Source organism: Sarcophilus harrisii, chromosome 4 (assembly GCF_902635505.1).
Source record: "Sarcophilus harrisii chromosome 4, mSarHar1.11, whole genome shotgun sequence".
Classification (NCBI taxonomy): Eukaryota; Metazoa; Chordata; class Mammalia; order Dasyuromorphia; family Dasyuridae; genus Sarcophilus; species Sarcophilus harrisii.
In genome coordinates, this window is record NC_045429.1 from 67,232,246 (window position 1) to 67,253,734 (window position 21,489).

At 32.9% G+C, this 21,489-nt stretch overlaps 1 protein-coding gene across 4 annotated transcripts in view; it reads left to right on the forward strand.

Moving 5' to 3' along the window:
* The window catches only part of RALGPS2 (Ral GEF with PH domain and SH3 binding motif 2), a 205,066-nt gene that overhangs the window by 29,626 nt on the left and 153,951 nt on the right, over positions 1-21,489 (forward strand). Inside the window, exon 1 of one of the 4 annotated variants that reach the window (XM_031936954.1) lies at positions 9,198-9,484. The exons of the other annotated variants lie outside the window; for them this stretch is intronic. The gene's annotated coding sequence lies outside the window, so the exon portion shown is untranslated. Of the gene's footprint in view, positions 1-9,197; positions 9,485-21,489 lie in introns of those variants that run through there. 4 annotated transcript variants of the gene reach the window in all.

Sequence of the window (21,489 nt, forward strand, 5' to 3'; positions counted from 1 at the left end):
AATATTGAATGCTGTGCTATGCACTGAGACAATAAAGATGAAAACAAGTCTCCACCTAAACACATATAAATATGAAGGATCTAGCAACTGTGGGAATCAGAACAGGTTTCCCAGTGGACAGCATTTGAAGGAGGCTAGTTCTAGAAGGCAGTAGAGAGGAGAGAGTGATATGCCAAAAAAAAAAAAAAAAAAAGGCATTGAGATGGTAGGGACAAAGCCAGGATCGGAAAGAAGTATAGCTGTATATATAAAAATAGATACACACACTTGCAATTTCTAGAAATTTTAAGTTAAGGAATATTTTTGATAAATGAAATTAGGGGGATAAAGGAAAAGAAATGGAAGAATGGAATGAAAGGAGATTTAATAGCTTGGTACACGAGATATCAAATCTTATTCTCATTTTAATTCTCTGAAAATTCAAACGGCCAAAATGAGGATCAAATTAAGTAATATTTGAAAATGCTTAGCACAGTTCCTTGCCCTTTGTCATTCAGCCATCTCCTAGTATTGGTCTGTGGGGTTTCTGGGCAAAGACGCTGGAGTCGTTTGTAATTTCCTTCTGCAGTGGATTAAGGCAAGCAGAAATAAGTGACTTGACCAGGGTTACATAGCTAGTAAAGTGTCTGAGTCTGGTTTGATTCCAGGCCCCAGTACTCTATCCACTGAGAGACTTCACTACCTCTCTTTATACTTAATAGGCATTTGGTAAATGCTATTCCTTTCCCTTCTCACAAAAACAGAAGTTAATGATTTAATGAGGTAATAATACTAAAACAAAGCCAAAAAGACTAGAAAAAAGGAATTTTAAAATGGGTCAGAGCAAAAAAAAAAAACTCACCAGAAAAGTAGATGCAGTAAAGATAATTTAGGAATTATCAGGATTTAAGTCTGATAATCAGAATCTTAAGTCTTAAGAATTTAAGTCAGAGCTTCTGAAATTGTTTTTTACTTGTGACCCCTTTTGACTTGAGAAATTTTTACATGGCTCTAGGTATATAGTTATATAAAATAGGCATACAAATCAAACATTTATTGATGAAAAAGAAAAGTTATTTTAAAACAATTCAGTGATATACCTGTAATTTTACTATTTATTTAAAACTAAAATAATGAGATGGATGTGCTTGTTTATTTTTACATGAAGAATTAAATCTTGGAATATTTGATACTGCAGGACAGAGCATCTTCAGCATTTTTTCAGAATTGATCACTATTTTGATATTTTGCCAACCCCACAATCAGTAGTGGGGTCAGGACCCACAGTTTAAGAAGCTTTGTTCTAGAAGATAAAATATCTAGACTCAATATCTAGACTCAACAGCCAAAAAAACCAAAACAAAACAAAAACTTGCTCAGTGAGAAAATAGATTTTTAATGAAATAAAGACTTCTAAGCATTCCTGAGGAAAAGAACAGATCTATGTAGAAAGTTTCTGTAGTCAAGAGAAGCATAAAAAGTTGAACAAAGAGTGAGCAATCATAAGGAATTAAAAGATAAAAAATTGTTGACATTGTAATAGAGGTGACACTTCAGTCGCCATTGAACTTTATTTTATCTAAGGGTCATAGAGCAAGTCTTTCTTAGAAGGCTTGGGTTTAGTTTTATATTTTGAAGATCTTATAAAAAATGGAAATAGGAAAAGAAGACTACTGGAAAGGAGGAAAAGGGAGAAGAATGAAGAAAATTATGTCACAAAATTATACAAGGTGGAGAGCATGGGAGCAGTGGGTGACAATCAAAGTTCTCATCTGCCCTGGTAAAAAGAAGTAAAGAATACCACACAAGTATTGAAATGTGTTCCTAGAAATGCGTTAAATAAAAGGAGAAAGTTAAGATTAAGGAGGGATTAGTCAGAACCAAAGCAAACTCCTGAAGCAGAGGAAAGAAAGAGGAAGGAAAAATCTCTCTCTCTCTCTCTCTCTCTCTCTGTCTCTGTGTGTGTATGTATGTATAGATATAGATAGTGAAAGTTCCAGGCTTGGATTCAGGAAGACTTATCTCCCTGAGTTCAAGTATGGCCTCAGACACCATGATCCTAGGCAAATCACTTCATTGTTTTTGCCTCGTTTATTGATCTTTAAAATGAGCTGAAGAAGGTAATAGCAAACTACTCTAGTATTTTTGCTAAGAAATCATCAAATGGGGATCACAGAGAATTGTACAGTATTGAAAACAACTGAACAATTCTTCATTGACTATGAATGAGAGAATCTCACTCATGAAATGGAAGAAGGTAGCAGAATGAATTAGAAAGCAGAATCTAACCGGGTGTTGTTTACAAAAAATGTACTTGAAGTAGGAAAACATATACAGAGCTACTAAAACAAGGAACTGAAGGAGAATCTGTTTTGCTTTAGATAAAATTAAAAAACAAAACAAAACAGTGACAAGCAATAGCAATTACAAACTCAGACAAAGTAACAGCAAAAGTAACTCCTAATACAAATAATAAACAGTGGAAGTGCATTTTGCAGAAAAGTACTGTAGACAATGAAATAATATTAATACTAAATATGTACCAAGTTATACAACATCTAAAGAAAGCTTAAAGAAATTGCAAGGAAAAATATTTAGTAAAATTATATTGGGTGAATAGAATTTTACTTTTTCTTTCAGACATAGATAAATCCTAGCAGTTAAAAAAAAAAAAGAATAGAATTTTAGATGAGTTAAACATGCTAGATTTCTAAGAATATTGAAGAGGAATAAAACAATATACATATTTTCCAGCAGAGTATGGTGTCTTCACAAAAATTGACCAGCATTTCGGAATAAACAACTTAAAAAGAAGTAAAGAAAAGTAAAAATATTAAATATAGTATTTATGAGCCTAATGTGAGAAAAATTATATTCAGTGAGGGATTTTTGAAGCAAAGATTAAAAATAGGAGACTAAACTTAATCCATAAGAATAGGCCAAAGCAATTGTTAATGCTGTAAAGTTACCCATGCATATATCCTGTAAATAAAAGGCTATTAAATTTAAAAAAAAAAAAAAAAAGAATAGGCCAAAGACACTAATACGTTGTTGATGGAATTGTGAATGGATCTAGCCATTTTGGAAAGCAATTTGGAATTATGCTCAAAAAGTTATCTAACTTAAATGGTCAAAGGATATTGAACACACAATTTTCAGATGATGAAATTGAAACTATTACCACTCATATGAAAGAGTGTTCAAAATCACTATTAATCAGAGAAATGCAAATTAAGACAACTCTGAGATACCACTACACACCTGTCAGATTGGCTAAGATGACAGGAAAAAATAACGACGAATGTTGGAAGGGATGTGGGAAAACTGGGACGCTGATGTATTGTTGGTGGAGTTGTGAACGAATCCAACTATTCTGGAGAGCAATCTGGAATTATGCCCCAAAAGTTATCAAACTGTGCATACCCTTTGACCCAGCAGTGCTACTACTGGGCTTATACCCCAAGGAGATACTAAAGAAGGGAAAGGGACCTATATGTGCCAAACTGTTTGTGGCAGCCCTGTTTGTAGTAGCTAGAAACTGGAAAATGAATGGATGCCCATCAATTGGAGAATGGTTGGGTAAATTGTGGTATATGAATGTTATGGAATATTATTGTTCTGTAAGAAATGACCACCAGAATGAATACAGAGAGGCTTGAAGAGACTTACATGAACTGATGCTAAGTGAAATGAGCAGAACCAGGAGATCATTATATACTTCAACAATGATACTGTATGAAGATGTATTCTGATGGACGTGGATTTCCTTGACAAAGAGACCTAATTCAGTTTCAATTGATTAATGAGGGACAGAAGCAGCTACACCCAAAGAAAGAACACTGGGAAATCAATGTAAACTGTTTGCATTTTTGTTTTTCTTCCCAGGTTATTTTTACCTTCTGAATCCAATTCTCCCTGTGCAACAAGAGAACTGTTTGGTTCTGCACACATATATTGTATTTAGGATATACTGAGACATATTCAACATATATAGGACTGCTTGCCATCTGGGGGAGGGGGTGGAGGGAGAGAGGGGAAAAATCGGAACAGAAATGAGTGCAAGGGATAATGTTGTAAAAAATTACCCTGGCATGGGTTCTGTCAATAAAAAGTTATTATAATAAAAAAAAAAGATTTCTCAAAAAAAAAGTTATCAAACTTTGCATAACCTTTTATCTAACAATATTTTTACTGTATCCCAAAGAGATTTTAAAGAAGGGAAAAGGACCAACGTGTAAAAATGTTTGTGAGAGTCCTTTTTGTAGTGGCAAGAAACTGGAAACCAAGTGGATGCCCATCATTTGGAGAATGGCTAAATAAGTTATGGTATATGAATGTTATGGAATATTATTGTTCTGTAAGAAACAACTAGCAGGATGATTTCAGAGAGGCTTGGAGAGACTTACATGAACTGATGCTAAGTGAAATGAGCAGAACCAGGAGATCATTATACATGGCCACAAGACTATACAATGATCAATTCTGATGGACAGTGACTCTTTCCAACAATGAGTTTCATTGATTTTGTGATGAAAAGAGCCATCTACACTCAGAGAGAACTGTGGGAACTGAGTGTGGATCACAACATAACATTCTCACTCTTAATTGTTGTTCACTTGCATTTTGTTTCCTTTTTGACCTGATTTTTCTTGTGCAGCAAGATAATTGTATAAATATGTTTACATATATTGGATTTAACATATTTTAATATGTATAATTTATTGTATTGCTTGCCATCTAGAGGAGGGGGTGAGGGAAGGAGGGGAAAATTTCGAACATAAGGCTATACAAGGATCAATGTTTAAAAATTATTTGTGCATATGTTTTGAAAATAAAAAGCTTTAATTAAAAAAAAGAATAAGTCAAAAATACCATAGAAATAGTAATTTCATTAAAGATGACAGCAATAAGACAGGATAACTACATTTTGAGGATGCAGTCAAATTTCTACTTTGGGTAAAATGTGTATCTCTAAAATATTTTAATCAAAAAATAGAGTGGATCAACAAATTGGATGTGCAATCAAAACAAAAGACTTGTTCAAACTAGGAATCTTGAAAAGTCAAGGAATTAACAAAATTGAAAGGAAAAATTTAATTAATAAAACAGCTGTTTTAAAAATATAAAAATAAAAATAGATGAGCCCTTAACTAATTTGATATTTAAGAAAAGGATGAAAGAAAACTTAAGTCATCAGTATCATGAAGGAAGAAGGTAAATTCATCACTAATATTTTTGCCCAACTTTTTTGCCTAACTGTATGCCATAAAATTGACAATCTAAATGAAATGCATGCAAATTTACTTTTATTAGTGCCCAGATTAGCAGAACAAGAACTAGAGGACATAAATAGCACTATCTTAGAAAAAAAGATATTGAAGAAGTATTAAATTAAGAAGCATGACCATGTGGATTTATAAAAATTCTGTCAAATGTCAAAGTATAAACTAATTCTAAACTACCTAAGGAAAAAGGTCTGCCAAATTCCCTTTATAGTATTATTTTGGGCAGAGAGAATCAGAACAAAGAAAGAAATCTGTGGACCAATATACTTAATAAATATTGTTGCAAACATTTTAAATAAAATATTAGCAGAGTGTATATACAACAGTATTATAAAAAGTATTTTAAGGCAGTAATATGTATCAGGAATTCAAACATGATTTAAAATTAAGGAAACTTCAATAATAGTACTAATAATCAAGAACAACAACAAAAAATCCCATACTAACAGATGAAGAAAAGTTTTTGCCAAGATACACTATCCATTCTTGTTAAAAACACTAGAAAACATTGGAATAAGTGGAGCTTTTCTTACTATATTGAGTATTCTGTATTGATAATCAAGAGACATCATCTGTAAGAAGAATAAATTGTTATCTTTTCCAGTAAGATCAGAGGAAAACAATGATGTACATTATCACCATTACTCTTCAATAAAATGCTAAAATTGCTAGGTATAGCAGTGAGAAAAGAAAATGCAATTTAAAGTATAAGAAAATAGACAAAGAAGAAACAAGATCACATTTTGTATATATAATACAGAACCCTAAAGAAACAACCAAAAAAACTTAATTGAAAGTTAACTTCAGCAAAGTCTCAGATAAAGATAAACCCATGTATGTTATCAGCATTTCTATATATTGCCAACAGAATTCAGCAGGAAGAGATAGAAATTTCATTTAAAATAAGTATAGAAAAATATTTGGGAATCTATTTGCCAAGACCTGCATAAACACAGTTTAAAAAAAATTATATATATATTTTGCTTTTGCTTTTGATGGGGCAGTTGGGGTTAAGAAGAAACCAGGGTCATACAGCTAGGAGGTTTTAAGTGTCTGAGGTCAGATTTAAACTCAGGTTCTCCTGACTTCATGGCTCATGCTCTATCGACATTGCAACACCTAGCTGCCCCCCAAATATTCTTCATACAAATAAAGAGATGTAACTATTTGAAGAAATATAATTACTCTTCATAGGCTGAACCAATGTAATAATAATGGCCATATTATTTAAATTAATTGACTTTATACTCTCCAAACTAGTTAGTCAAGCACAGGAGTACTTTATAGAACTAGAAGAAAATAGTAACATATTTCATCTGGAGGAACAAAAGGGCCAAGATTATGAAAGGAATTAATGGGGAAAAAGGTGGAAATGAAATGGGCATAGCTGTATCAGATCTCAAGTTGTAATTATCAAAACATTTTAGTACTAGTTAAGAAATAGAGTGTATTCAGCAGAACAGATTAAAAATGGTATACAAGCAAGTCATCTCATTCCTGTGAACAAGAACTCTTCTGACAAAAACTTTGAAAAAAGTGGAAAGCAATCTGGCAGAAACTAGGAGTAATCAACATCCCATATCATATACTAAGACAAGCTTTAAATGGTTATACGGTTTGGACATAAATGGTAAAGTCATAAACAATTTAGAGGAGTATGGAAGAAATTACTTCTCAAATATGTAAATGGTGGAAGAGTTCGTGACCAGAAAGATTCAGAAAAGATAAAATGGATAATTTTAATTACATAAACTTAGAAAGATTTTGCAAAATAATTATATAAACAAAAACAATTCATGTAAAATTTAAAAGGGAAATAGAGGGGAGGAAATCTTTGCAGTAAGCTTGTTTGGTAAAGATCTTTTTTTCTAAGTTAGATATGGACCTATGATTATACTGATTCAGGGAACTTCCAGATGAGACTCTTTCCACCAATTCAGTGTGGTACCTATTTTTATCATTTATAGTCTTTGGAAATTGCCTAGAGCAGTGGTGTTAAATTCAGATAAAACCGGGGCCACTAATTTATACATAAAATCTACAAAATAACTTAGTTTTAATATAAGTGAGCTATGTTCTATTACATTTTTATTTTAAATATTTCCTAATTATAATCTGGTTTCTGCCATACTTGGGAATGTTGAGGGCTGCACAAGCCAAATAATCTGACCTTAAGTACCCGAAAGGTTTAGTACTTGACCAGAGTCACTTAGAATTGAAATCACATCTTCTGGCTTCAAGGCTATCACTGTTTTTGCATGCTGAAAATTTTAAAGAGATTTTAAATACTGAAGTGATGAGGCAATAAATTAGGATAATAACTATTTATAAAGAGAAGAGAACTGAGGAGGGATCTTGTGGAGTTAAAATTAATAAGACCAGTTAACTAATTAGCTTTGTGGAATTCAGGAGAGGGTGAGAAATCAAAGATCAGGTTGAACATTTTGTCGGCAGGTACTGTTGACCAAAATAAACAGGACATAAAGAGGAATGTATTTTAGGGGAAATAAATATATGTTCTGTTTTGAGCTTGATGAGTTTGAAAATTTTCCAGGAGATAATATGGGATTGGAATTTAGGAAAAAGAGCAGGACAAGAGTGAAAGGCAGAAGATATTAGAGATAATAATTAAACTCATGGGATTGAATGGGATCATTGAGAGTTTATAGATACCCTTGATTGGGGTTAGAGGTAGGGATATGGATGATGATAGAACAGAATAGATTGGGGAGAGCGTCAAGAGAGGAGGAAAACTCAACTTTGAAAAGAATAGTGCCTAGAGAAGGGAAAAAAAAATTTCCTTAGTAGTTGAATGGATGCAGCATTTAATACTCCCTTTGAGCCCTGGGGATACAAATACCCAGAAATAAGAAATTATCTATCCTTAAGCTTTTAATAGGGAGAAGATAATATATAAAGGGGAGCTAAAGTGGGGGAAAAGTCTGGAGAAGTCCTTGGGCATGTTGAAGTTTCAAATGGGTCCTGAGTGCAAATTGAGGTCTTAGTCTGATGAAGCATAGTTGGGCCCCTTCCTGAGAGAGTAGAACAGGCTCTCAAAGGAGAATTTTCTCCAGAGGATTGAGGTGGGAAGGGAGAAGTCCAGAGAATGAGTCAAGGCATGAATGAGATGAAGTATGTATGACTAGAGTCCTTCCTGAAATAATTAGGTCTTGGTACATAAAAAAATATTAAGTAGGGGGTATGAAGCCCAACAGCCAGAATTTAAACCCTGAGTGATTTTGTATACATGTGAACTCTATTTTCATAAATTCATATCAATAAATATCTGAACTTAAGACAAATTAGTAATTATTTATACTGTAAAATAATTTTGTGTAGGGCATTTTTTTCCCTGAGGCAAATGGGGTTAAGTGATTTGCCCAGGGTCACATAGCTAAGAAGTCTTAAGTGTCTGAAACCAGATTTGAATTCAGCTCCTCCTGACTGCAGGGCTGGTGCTCTATTCACTGCACCACCTAGCTGTCCTTGTGTAGGGCATTTTAAGTGTTTACACTTCATAACTACATTATTGGATCCAGCAATAAATGTTAGGAAGCACTAAAATCGAAAATTGATCAGAAATTAAAACAAGATAGTTTAAATCAATAGGAGAATTTTTTTATTTTTTAAATAATTTACCCCCATTCCATTTATAGACAATTTAACATTCATTTAATTTAATTTGATAGGTTAGAGGGCATGCCATTTTATAGTTCTTTGGGTCATATTCCAAATTGCTCTTTAGAATGATTGGATCATGTTACAACTTCACCAACTCTTCATTTGTGTCACAGTTTTTCTATATCCCCTCCAGTATTTATGTTTTCCTTTTCTGTCATTGGCAATCTGATAGGTATGAGGTAGTACCTCAGAGTTGTTTTAATTTGCATTTTCTCATCAATAGTTTAAATTATATACCCATTTTGATTCTTATCTTGGTATATGGTATAAGATGTTGATCTATACGTCGTTTTTACCATACTGTTTTTTTTTCTTTTTTCAGTTTTCCTGGCAATTTTTGTCAAATAATGAATTCTAGTCCCCAAAGTTGAGTTTTTGTGTTTTGTCAAAGACAAGATTTCTGTGATCATTTACTAATGAGTCTTGTGTACCTAATCTATTCCAGATACACCATTCTATTTCCTACCTGTTAAGGACCACATCTAAGTGCGAAATCCAGAAAGCATGTAAAGGGTCAAAGGGGACTGCACCATTAAGGGGTAGGTTGGTTCTCTAAAAGTCCTCAGAGCTGAATCAATACCCCTGAAGGAATTGCAAATCAGCTTTTACTGATGCAGCTGTTGCTTTTGGATTGGGAATGAAATAAATCGGAGGAAAGAGGAGGGAGGTCAGGAACACACTTGCCTCCCAGTCTCCTTGCCTTGTTATCATCCTCTCACATGAAGGGATCTATTCTGCTGGTCAGAATTAGATCCCCAGCAGCCATCAGCAGTTGGCTCCCATAACACCTATCCAATATCAGGTAGTTTTGATGATTACGTTGAGATCTGGTACAGTTAAAACATCTTCTTTCACATTTTTTCCCCCATTAATTCCCTTGACATTCTTTACCTTTTCTTTTTCCACATAAAATAATTTTTGGTAGTTTGATTGGTATATCACTGTACAACAAATTAACTTAGGTAGAATTGGCATTTTTATTATATTGGCTTCTACCTACCCATGAGCAATTAATATTTTTCCATTTGATCATATCTGACTTTTTGTGTGAAGTGGTTTGTAGTAGACTCTTCTAAGAATTTTATATTGTCTACAGTTAATTTTAAGTGGCATTTCTCTGTCTCTTGCAGCTGAAATTTTAAAATAATATGTAAAAATTCTCATGCTTTACATAGTTTTATTTTATATCCTGGAATTTTGCTCAAATTCATTATTTAAACTAATTTTTAGTTAATTTGTTAGGGTTCTCCAAGCTTACCATCATAGCATTAGCAAAAAATGATAGTTTTGTTTCCTTGCTGCCTGTTCTAGTTACTTCAGTTTTTTTTTACTGCTTTGCTAATATTTTTAGTAGCATATTGAATAATAGTGGTGAGAATGGATAGTCTTGCTTTATCCTGATCTTGTTGGGAAAGTTTTTAGCTTATTCCCATTACAGATGATGCTTGCTGATGGTTTTAGATAGATACTACTTATCATTTTAAGAAAGCTTCATTTAATTTAATGCTCTCTAATGTTTTTTTTTTTTAACAGGCAAGGCTGTTTTATTTTGTCAAAAGCTTTTTCTGCATCTATTAAGATAATCCATAAGAATTTTGTTAGTTTTGTTATTAATTTATGGTCAGTTATGTTGATAATTTTTCACATGTTAAAATATCCCTGCATTCCTGGTCATAGTGTATGATCCTTATGATATAATGTAATCTCCTTTCTAATATTTTATTTAAAATTTTTGTATCAATATTCATTAGGGAAATTGGCCTACACTTTTTTTCTCTCTTATTTTTCCCGAATTAAATGTCAGTATCATAAAAATATTTTATATTTTATTGGGATTAATTTGTCTTTCAGTGATTAATTGCTCTTACAGTGTTTCAGTGTTTTGTAGAATTCACTTTGTGAATTCATCTGGCCATGGCAGATTTTTTTTTCCTTAGGTGTACCTCCTTGATGGCATATTTAATTTCTTTTTTCTAAGATGTGGTTATTTAAGTACTCTTATTTCCTCTTCTTTTAATCTGGACACCTTATGTTTTTGTAAATATTTATCCATTTCACTTAAATTGTCAGATTTTTTGGCATACAGTTGCGCAAAATAGTGCTTAATTATTGCTAAATTCACCTTCGTTTTATTATTGATGCTGGTAATTTGGCAATTGACGCTGGTGGTTTTTTTTTTTATCTGATTTACTAATGGCCTAGCTATTTTTTTGGTTTTGTTTAAAAATATTTTCCCATATAACCAGTTCCTAATTTTATTTATTAGTTAATATTTTTCTCTCAATTTCGTTAATTTTTCCTTTGATTTTCCAGATTTAAAATTTGGTGTTTAGTTGGAGATTTTTAAAAAAGATGTATATTTAATTCATTGACATTTTTTTTTTTCTGTTTTATTGATGTAAATTGTTTAGCAATGTAAAATTTCCCCAAAGTACTGCTTTGGCTGCTTCCCCAAAATATTGATATGTTGTCTATTGTGTTGTCATTGTCGTTAATGAAATTATTTAATTTTTCTATGATTTCTTCTTCGATCCAGTCATTCTTTAGAATTATTTTGTTTACAATTAATTTTAATCTATTCTTCTGTGATTGTTTATTAAATGTAGTTTTTCTTCCACCATGATCTGAAAAAAATGCATTTAATATTTGTTTTTCTGCATTTGATGTGGGAGGTTTTTATACTCTGATACATGGTCAGTTTTTTATGTAGATGCCGTGTACCATTGAGAAAAATGTATATTCCTTTTTGTCCTCATTCAGTTTTCTCCAGAAGGCTATCATATCTCAGTTTGCTAAGATTTTGTTCACCCCATAATTTCTTTCTTGCTTATTTTGTGGTAAAATTTATCTTGTTCGGAGACTAGAAAGTTGAGGTTTCCTACTAGTATAGTTTTGCTGTTTATTTTCTCTTGTAATTCATTTTACTTCTTTAAAATTTTGAAGGCTTTGCCATTTAGTATATATGTTTAGTATTGATATTACTTCCTTGTCTGTGTACATTTTAATAAGATGTAATTTCTTTCTTTGTCTCTTAATTAAATGATCTATTTTTGCTTTTGCTTTGTCTAATATCATGATATCCCTGCTTTTTTGTTTGTTTGTTTTCTTTAGCAAAAACATAATAGATGCTATTCCATTTTCTAATTTTATTCTCTGTGTGACTCTGCATTAAGTATATTTCTTGTAAATAATATACCATAAGAATCACTATCTCCTTCCATTTTATGGTTAGATTCGTTCCATTCACATTCACAATTAGTGATTTCTGTGTATCTCCATCTATTTTCTCCTTTTTTATACTTCTCTTTCTCTTTTCATCCATCCCTTCTTAAAAGTATTTTGTTTCTGATCAACACCTCCTTTGGTGTGTCCTCCTTCTATCAGCTTCTCCTTTCCCTTGTCTCTCCCTCCCACTCTACTTTTTCCTACAGGGGAAGATATTTTTCTATATCTAACTACATGTGTATGTTATTTCCCCTTTGAGTCAAATCTGATCAAATTCAAGCATTACTCCCCCTACTCCTTTTCTTTCTTTCTTTTATTAACAGGTTATATGCATGGATAATTTTTCAGCATTGACAATTGTAAAATCTTTTGTTCCAACTTTTCCCCTCCTTCCCCCACCCCTTCCCCCAGATGGCAGGTTGACCAATACATGTTAAATATGTTAAAGTATAAGTTAAATACAATATATGTATACATGTCCAAACAATTATTTTGCTGTACAAAAAGAATCAGACTTTGAAATAATGTACAGTTACCCTGTGAAGGAAATAAAAAATGCAGGCAGACAAAAATAGAGAGATTGGGAATTCTATGTAGTGGTCCCTAGTCATCTTCCAGAGTTCTTTTGCTGGGTGTAGTTGGTTCAGTTCATTACTGCTCCATTGGAATTGATTTGGTTCATCTCGTTGCTGTAGATGGCCACGTCCATCAGAATTGATCATCATATAGTATTGTTGTTGAAGTATATAATGATCTGATCTTGCTCATTTCACTCAGCATCACTTCATGTGTTTCTCCAGGACTTTCTGTCATCATCCTGCTGGTCATCTCTTACAGAACAATAATATTCCATAACATTCTTATACCACAATTTATTCAGCCATTCTCCAATTGATGGGCATCCACTCAGTTTCCAGGTTCTTGCCACTACAAAGAGGGCTGCCACAAACATTCTTGCACATACAGGTCTCTTTCCCTCCTTTAAGATCTCTTAAGCCCAGTAGTAGCACTGCTGGATCAAAGGATATGCACAGTTTGATAACTTTTTGGGCATAGTTCCAAATTGCTCTCCAGAATGTTTGAATGTATTCACAATTCCACCAACAATGCATCAGTGTCCCAGTTTTCCCACATCCCCTCCAGCATTCCACGTTATCTTTCCCTGTCATTCTAGCCAATCTGACAGGTGTGTAGTGATATCTCAAGAGTTGTCTTGATTTGCATTTCTCTGATTAATAATGACTTGGAGCATCTTTTCATATGGCTAGAAATAGTTTCAATTTCTTCGTCTGAGAATTGTCCATATCTTTTGACCATTTATCAATTGGAGAATGGCTTGATTTCTTATAAATTAGAGTCAATTCTCCATATATTTTGGAAATGAGGCCTTTAGCAGAACCTTTGATTGTAAAACTGTTTTCCCAGTTTATTGCTTCCCTTCTAATCTTGTCTGTATTTGTTTTGTTTGTACAAAAACTTTTCAATTTGATATAATCAAAATTTTCAATTTTGTGATCAGTGATGATCTCTAGTTCCTCTTTGGTCATAAATTCCTTCCTCTTCCACAGGTCTGAGAGATAAACTATCCTATGTTCCTCTAATTTATTTACAATTTCATTCTTTATGCTTAGGTCATGAACCCATTTTGACCTTATCTTGGTGTATGATGTTAAGTTTTCTTTCTAACCATTGTGGTAGTTTTTTTATGTTTCTTCATGTGCAGTCATTATCACCAATATTCCTCTCCCTTTTCTCCCAGTGTGATCCTTTTTCTCGCCTTTTATTTTATTTTATATCATCCCTCAAAGTCAACCTATATATGCACCCTCTGTCTATGCATACTACTTTCCTAACTGTCTTTATAATAATTTTAAATAAAATATTATTAAAAAAAATAAGAATTTATTATGTTTAATGAGATCTTTTGTTTTTTAAATTTATTTCTTTTTAATGCACATTGCTTTATGAATCATGTTGGGAAAGAAAAATCAGAACAAAAAGGAAAAAACATGGGATAGGAAAAAAAAAACAGAAAAAAGAAATGAACATAGCATGTGTTGATTTACAATCTCCATAACTTTTTTTCTGGATGCAGGTGGCATTTTCTGTCCAAAGTCTATTGGGATTGTTTTGGATCATTGAATCACTGAGAAGAACCAAGTCTTTCACAGATGATCAATGCAATTCTTGCTGTTGTGTATAGTGTATTCTTGATTCTGTTTCTTTTGTTCAGCATCAGTTCATGTAAGTCTATAGTGATAAAATTCCTAAGACTCACAAATATCTTCCTGTATAGGGATGTAAACAGTTTAACTTTATTGAATAACTTATTTTTTTTTCTTTACTGTTTACATTTTCATTTTTTCTTCTGAAAGATTACACTCAGTTTTTCTGAGTAGGTTATTCTTGGTTATAATGCTAGCTTTTTTGCTCTCCAAAGCATCAATCCAAAGCCTCTGATGTTTAGTGTAGAACCTGATAAATCTTGTGTAATCCTGAGTTTGACTCCTCAAAATTTGATTTCTTTTTGGGTCCTTGCTGTATTTTCTCCTTGACTAAGAGTCCTGGAATTTGCCTATAATATTCCTGTGAGTTTTCCTTTTGAGATCTCTTTCAGGAGATGATCAGTATTATTTTAATTTTTATTTTACTATTGGTTCCAATATTCTAGAATCAATATTTCTTTTGATGATTTTTTTGAAAGATGTTATCCAAACTCTTTTTTGATCATGGTTTTCAAATAGTTCAGTAATTCTTTAATTTATCTCTCCCAGATCTTTTCTCTAGGTCAGTTCTTTTTCTAATGAAATCTCACATTTTCTTCTATTTTTTTTTTCATTCTTTTGATTTTGATTTCTGCTGGGAGTTGTTAGTTTCTGTTTGTTCAATTGAAAATTTTAAGTAAGTAATTTTTTCACAAAGCTTTTGTACCTCCTTTTCCATTTGGTCAACTCTTTTTTAAGGTATTGTTTTTGTCAGTATATAATTTTTGTGTGTTTTTCCCTTTTTGTGCTCTTTATCTAGCTGTTGACTTTTTTCATGATTTTCTTGCATCAACCTTCCCCTCTCCCCAGTTTTTCTTCTGTCTTTCTTATTTGATTTTTAAAACCCTTCTTGAGCTCTTTGAGGAGTTTTTTTGGGGGGACTGAGTCCACTTCGTATTTCTTTTTGAGCTTCTCATGTAGGCATTTTGCCATTGTTGTCCTCTTCTGAATTTGTGTTTTGATCTTCCCTGTCACCGTAATAGTTTTCTTTGATAAGGGTTGTTTTTTGTTTTGTTTTGTTTTGATTTGTTTTGCTCATTTTTCAGCCATTTTGTGATTTTAAAGTTGAGCTCTGCCTCTGGGGTACCTGGAGCATTATACCAAGCTTTCTTCAGCCAAGGCCTGGCCACTGATTTTCAGTGCTGGGGTTTCTGGACCTAACTGTTATCTTGTTGTGCCAGAGATCCCCAGCCTGGCCACTTGCATGCTGTGCTGGGACCTCACAGCTGGTTCCCTATGCTGCTGGGCCTGACAATCTAGGGCTGAGGGAACTTAGTTGCTGACCTGTGCCAGACAGAGGTACCTTCCACTGACTTGTCCAGACACTGCCTGTGCTGGGCTCCACTTCCTTTTTATTCAAATGAGACAAACCTTTCCTCTAGTCCAAGTTGTTTTGGGCTTGAAGATTGATATACCGAGTTCTTTTGTAGACTCTGCTTCTCCAGAATTTGTTTTGAGATGTTATTTAAAGTTGTTAGGAGGGAAATTTGGGAGAATTCAGGCAAATTCTTTCTTTTTTTCCTGCCATCTAGACTCTTGCTCCTCACACATTTCCCAATCCCTGAGAATGTTATCTTATCCTAAAAAATCAAAGTATACAATGGAGTACACTGTTGGGCATGCTTTTGATAATTTCTAGATGTATAGTTTTTGATGTGTTCTCAAAATGTTTTCAATTTATTATTTCACATACCTTTATGAAATAAATGAAAAAACAAAAACAAAATAAAAAAGATAATATCTTTTAAAAACATAAATGCTCTGTGAGGCAGTGGATAGAACCATCCCTGAAGTCAGGAGGACCTGAGTTCAAATGTGATCTCAGACACTTAACACTTTCTTACTGTATGACACTGGGCAAGTCACTTAACCCCAATTGCCTCAGCAAAATAAAAAAAATAAATGATTTTAAAAAAAATCATAGAGATTACTTGAACTTTGATTAGAGACTAGAATTCTTTTACTATTGTTTTTTCTATTAATAGCATGATTTGGTTTGGCAATATTAGGGAGAAAAATGTCATTGAAATGCTGCCTTTTTTTTTTTTTCTTTTTTTTTTTTTGGCCTTTGTCTTCATTTTGATTAAAAGGGAAATCAGGGATGGCTGTCCTGTTGTTGTATCTTTGCAGAAACATACAAAGACAACTGTGGAGACAAACACTTGTGGTTCACCTCATTGAATACTCTTCCTTTCCATCATATAGTACATCATAATTGTCAAGTTGGGTCTGTCTTTTTATCGTTCTTTGGACTCATAGCATGCCAGTGTTGTCTGTGGGGCTTTCTTGATGAAGATATTATGGAATTTACCATTTCCTTTTCTAGTAGATGGAGAAAAACAGAAATTAAGTGATTTACTCAGAGTTACCCAGTAAGTGTGTGAGGCCATTTTTGAACTCGGGACTTCCTGACTCCAGGCCCAACATGTTATCCACTAAGCCACTTCAACATCATAATTACCTTTAGTAATATAGTACCAAAATCATCTTGATGTTGGTTAATTCTAAAATGTCAGTGTGTTTCTGGATCTAAAAGGTCCAGGTTTGGATCCTAGCTGATACTTAACAAGGAAATCCATTCATGTACCATTTCAGAGGTTCAGTTTCTGCCAATGTATAATGGGAATACTTGCATATATGAGATTGTTGTTAGGATTGTATTGTGAACTTTAAGGCTCTATAGGAATGCAAGTAAAGTAGAATGAATCTAAACAAAAGCTATTAAATGAGTATGAATTTGAAAATTTGCACAACATCTGTTGTTCCATTTGATTATTGCTAACAGAATAGAGTAGAATGATAGCTTATGTATGCATATTGTGTATTCTAATGACAGATCATTTTACATATATCATTTTTCCCTCAATAATCCTGTGAGATAAATGGGAGGAACAAATACATGTTTTTGTCTATTTTTTTTTTTTTTTTTTTTGCTGACGCAGTTGGGGTTCAGTGACTTGTCCAGAATCACACAGCTAGGGAGTGTTAAGTGTCTGAGGTCACATTTGAACTCGGGTCCTTCTGATTTCAAAGCTGGTGCTCTATCCACTGTGCTACCTAGCTGCCCCTTTTTTAAAAAATCTATTTTACAATTAAGAAAATTGAGTTCAGAGAGGTTGGATAATTAGTCAAAAATTATAAAACTACTTAATTGTCATTATGAGACTTGACTTTAGATTTTTAAAGTGTGGATAGCTAACTTATCTTTTTACAAACAATTTTTTAATGCAAGAAATTTACATTCTCTAGGGCAAACATTTGATCATAAGTCAAGCTATATTGTTGAAGTGAAGGCATCTAGCTTCCATTGGACAGTTAAACAAAAGGAACACAAATCCTGTCTAGGGTACCCCAAGTATCTTGTCTTGATTTTGATTTCAATGTAAATGAAACAGACAACACATTGATAATGACTACATATTAGAACTGTGGTAAGCAGCAAAGATACATGTACAAGTAAGTAAGATAGGAAACAACTAAAAAGTTCCTTGTCGATAATTTTAGCTATATGGGAAGATATATATTATTATTTCTCTTACAGTATACACTTAGAGAATTTTGTAGACCTTTATTTTATTTTTCTTCTTTCTACTAACTCTCCCTTTTTGCTCTTATCACGCTTCAGTGATTCTGTCGAGCATTATATATAAGGAAACAAAGCCATTGTATTAATTTTGTCATACACAGAAACTTTAGTAATAGACTTGCTGGGAAAACTTCTGGGTCACTTTTAGGCATTTGATATTGTTTTTCTTTTGAAAGCGATCTCATTGAGTCTTAAACCTCTCATTTTATATAGGATGAACCAGAAAGATTAAGATATTTGACCCAAGTCACATAACAACCAAACTTTTGAATCCCTACATTACCATGTTAAACCAAGATTGTTGAAAAGAATGAAGCACATTCAATCACATTTTTCATCAAAAATCATTATGAAGAATACTATTTTTAATAAGAACAGCTTTTTTTTTTTACCATTGATAAAATATTTTCAAAATATTTCACCATATCCTTTTAATTTTGTTTTTGTAAGTTTTTAATATATATAATTATTAATAGTACCATATTATTTAATTCATAAATGAGTGAATATACATATATTGATGTGTGTGGGTTTACATTTTCTTTTTTTTTTTTTACTAATAGAAATGGGAGATTAAAAATATTTTGAGATTGGTGCTCTAGACAGTCTCAAATAGGAGCTGAAAATGTTAAGGTCATATTGGGGGTGTGGGAATTAAACAGAGGAAATAAGGTAGCAAATGGAAAAGAGAGTTTCTCCATGCAAATGACTTGCCTTTACATTGTGGATGAGGTTGGTACTGCAAGAACTAATCTTGAGTTCCAGCAACAGGTCAGTTGAGATTATGAACAATGCTGGCTTTGGAGAGTTTTACTTTTTGTTGGATCTTGATATCATAAGAGGACATAGATCCAAGCTTTCTGCAAAGTGAATGATGGGTGTGATTGTAAACTTTGTATTATCTTCATCCTGTAGTCACTTGAAGGAAAATCAGATATTAAAAGTTGAGAGACTAATTATTAAGTTCTTACCATACTAAACAAATTTAATTGAACATTTTTCAGAACTCTTGAATTTAACATTGTTTTTATATTTTGTGCATATCACTGAGATTGGAGAGAGCCTTTAGAGGGGGATACATATAATTGATTGATAGTAATATCATTTTATTATTGTTGACAAGAAGCATTTTTAAAGCACTGAATATATACTAGATGTTGGGCTAGATACTGCGGTCTCAAAGACAAAAAAAAAGAAACAATCTCTGCTCATGCTAAGCAAACCTTGGAATCCAGAATTTTTGAGTTTAAATTCTGAGTATTATTTGTCCTGCATATAACTGATTTATGCATATTTCTTCATGGTCTAGAGCTAAGAAATGACAAGTTCATAAAACAGCAAGGAGAGGCCAATGTTACTAAATGGGAGAGTATATAGTAAAAGAGGGAAGTTTAAGGTTTTGGGAAGATCTAGCTCAGGAAGTGTTAAGTATTAAGAATGCTTAATAGAAGATTTTGTTATTTGTTCTTAGAAATAGAGAACCATTAAAGTCTGAGAATCGGAGAAACATGACCAGACTTACCTTTTAGAAAAGACTTGTTGCAGTTTAACCATCTGGCTCTTAAAAGAATTCAGGTGAGAGGTGATAAGGTGACAGCATCATAAGAGAGAAAGGGATTTATTTGAGAGATGATGCAAAAATGAAATTGACAAGTCTTAGTGACAAATTGGGTTGGAGGAGTGATTGTTAGTAAGAAGTTGACACTTGGATTATTGGAGGGATCATAATAGTAATATTATGATTGAGGGGGCTAAGGGGACAGATGAGTTCCATATTGGATATGTTGAATTTAAACTGCTAGACATCTAGTTTGAGATCTGTGAAAGGCTTTTGTTGATCTCATCCACTTTGATGATATCTCTATGTAGATAATTCTCCAGTCTGTATATCCAAATATATTCTCTCTTTCTAACTAGTCACCTGCCTCTTAGACCAGTTGAGCTGGATGTCTAGGCATTTCAGATTTAGTAGGAACAAAACAGAACATGTTATCTTTACCTCTGAATCCTTCCCCCTTCCCAACTTCCCTATTTATTGACCAGGGTGCCATCATCCTTCCAGTCATCTACTTCAGTGTTATCTTCAACTCCTCAGTCTCATTCTGTTTGTCTATTCCATTACCAAATCTTGTTGTTTCTACTTTTACAATATCTCACTTATTTCTCACCTCTTCCCTAGTTCAGGCCCTCATTACATATCATCTGACTGTTTCAAATTCCCCCAACTCCCCAAATTCCAATCTGATAAAAAGAGGTTCTTATACAGAAACTAATTCTTTAACTGAATTATTTTTGGCTACCTTTCTCTCTCTCTCTCTTTTTTTTAATTTAATAGCCTTTTATTTACAGGTTATATGCATGGGTAACTTTACAGCATTAACAGTTGCCAAACCTCTTGTTCCAATTTTTCACCTCTTACCCCCCACTCCCTCCCCTAGATGGCAGGATGACCAGTAGATGTTAAATACATTAAAATATAAATTAGATACACAATAAGTATACATGACCAAAACGTTATTTTGCTTGAAATATTGTACAATTAGCTTGTGAAGGAAATCAAAAATGCAGGTGTGCATAAATATAGGGATTGGGAATTCAATGTAATGGTTTTTAGTCATCTCCCAGAGTTCTTTCTCTGGGCGGCTACCTTTTTTTCTCAAAAGATATTAAAATTAATTTCACTGTTTAAGTGGTTGAATCACACATTTTCTCTACTTGGGAAACAGCTTCTGAATGGGGAAACACATTTGGAAATAGACTAGTTTCTGTGTATAGGACTTATCATATACATCTTGTTGAAGGAGAATGGGGCAAGATTTATATGATTTGGCAGGAAGTAGATTCTTAGTGGGGGTTTTTTGGTCCCCAGTGGATAGATTTCTTTACAGAATTCTTTTTTTTTTTTTTTTTTTGAAAACGTCTTTCTATGAATTCACATTTAAGATACTTTTGATATAAATGCAAACTAACCTGGAAGAATTCTAGAGGATGAAATCATAAAAATAATTTGGTTAAATAAAATACTCCAGTAAATATTTTTTTCTCTCACAAAAGATTTATTTTCATTTTTTTTGAAGTAAGACTTTTAAATGGAAGAAGTAATTTACACATTATCAGTTGTATTTTTTTCTCAATTTGGGTGATATACGAATTTGCCAAAGCTGTTATTTTGGGTAGTTTAAAGAGAAATTTCCACAGTATTTTTCATTTCTTTTACAGTTTTCCTGGAGTATTCTTAGACATGAGAAATTGCAATGTAACATACTAACATGTTCCACAGAATCTCATTCTGGAGTAGATTTGATACTGTGTACTATTTCAAATCCTAATAGGTTTTACTTTGATGAAAAAGATTTAAATATGGTCATAGTAAAAGACTGTTTTGGGTTTGGGACCAAAACTCTTTAACCATCTGGTTTCTAGCATTCCAGATATGAGGGATAGCCAGATATTGTGTACTAGATGCCCT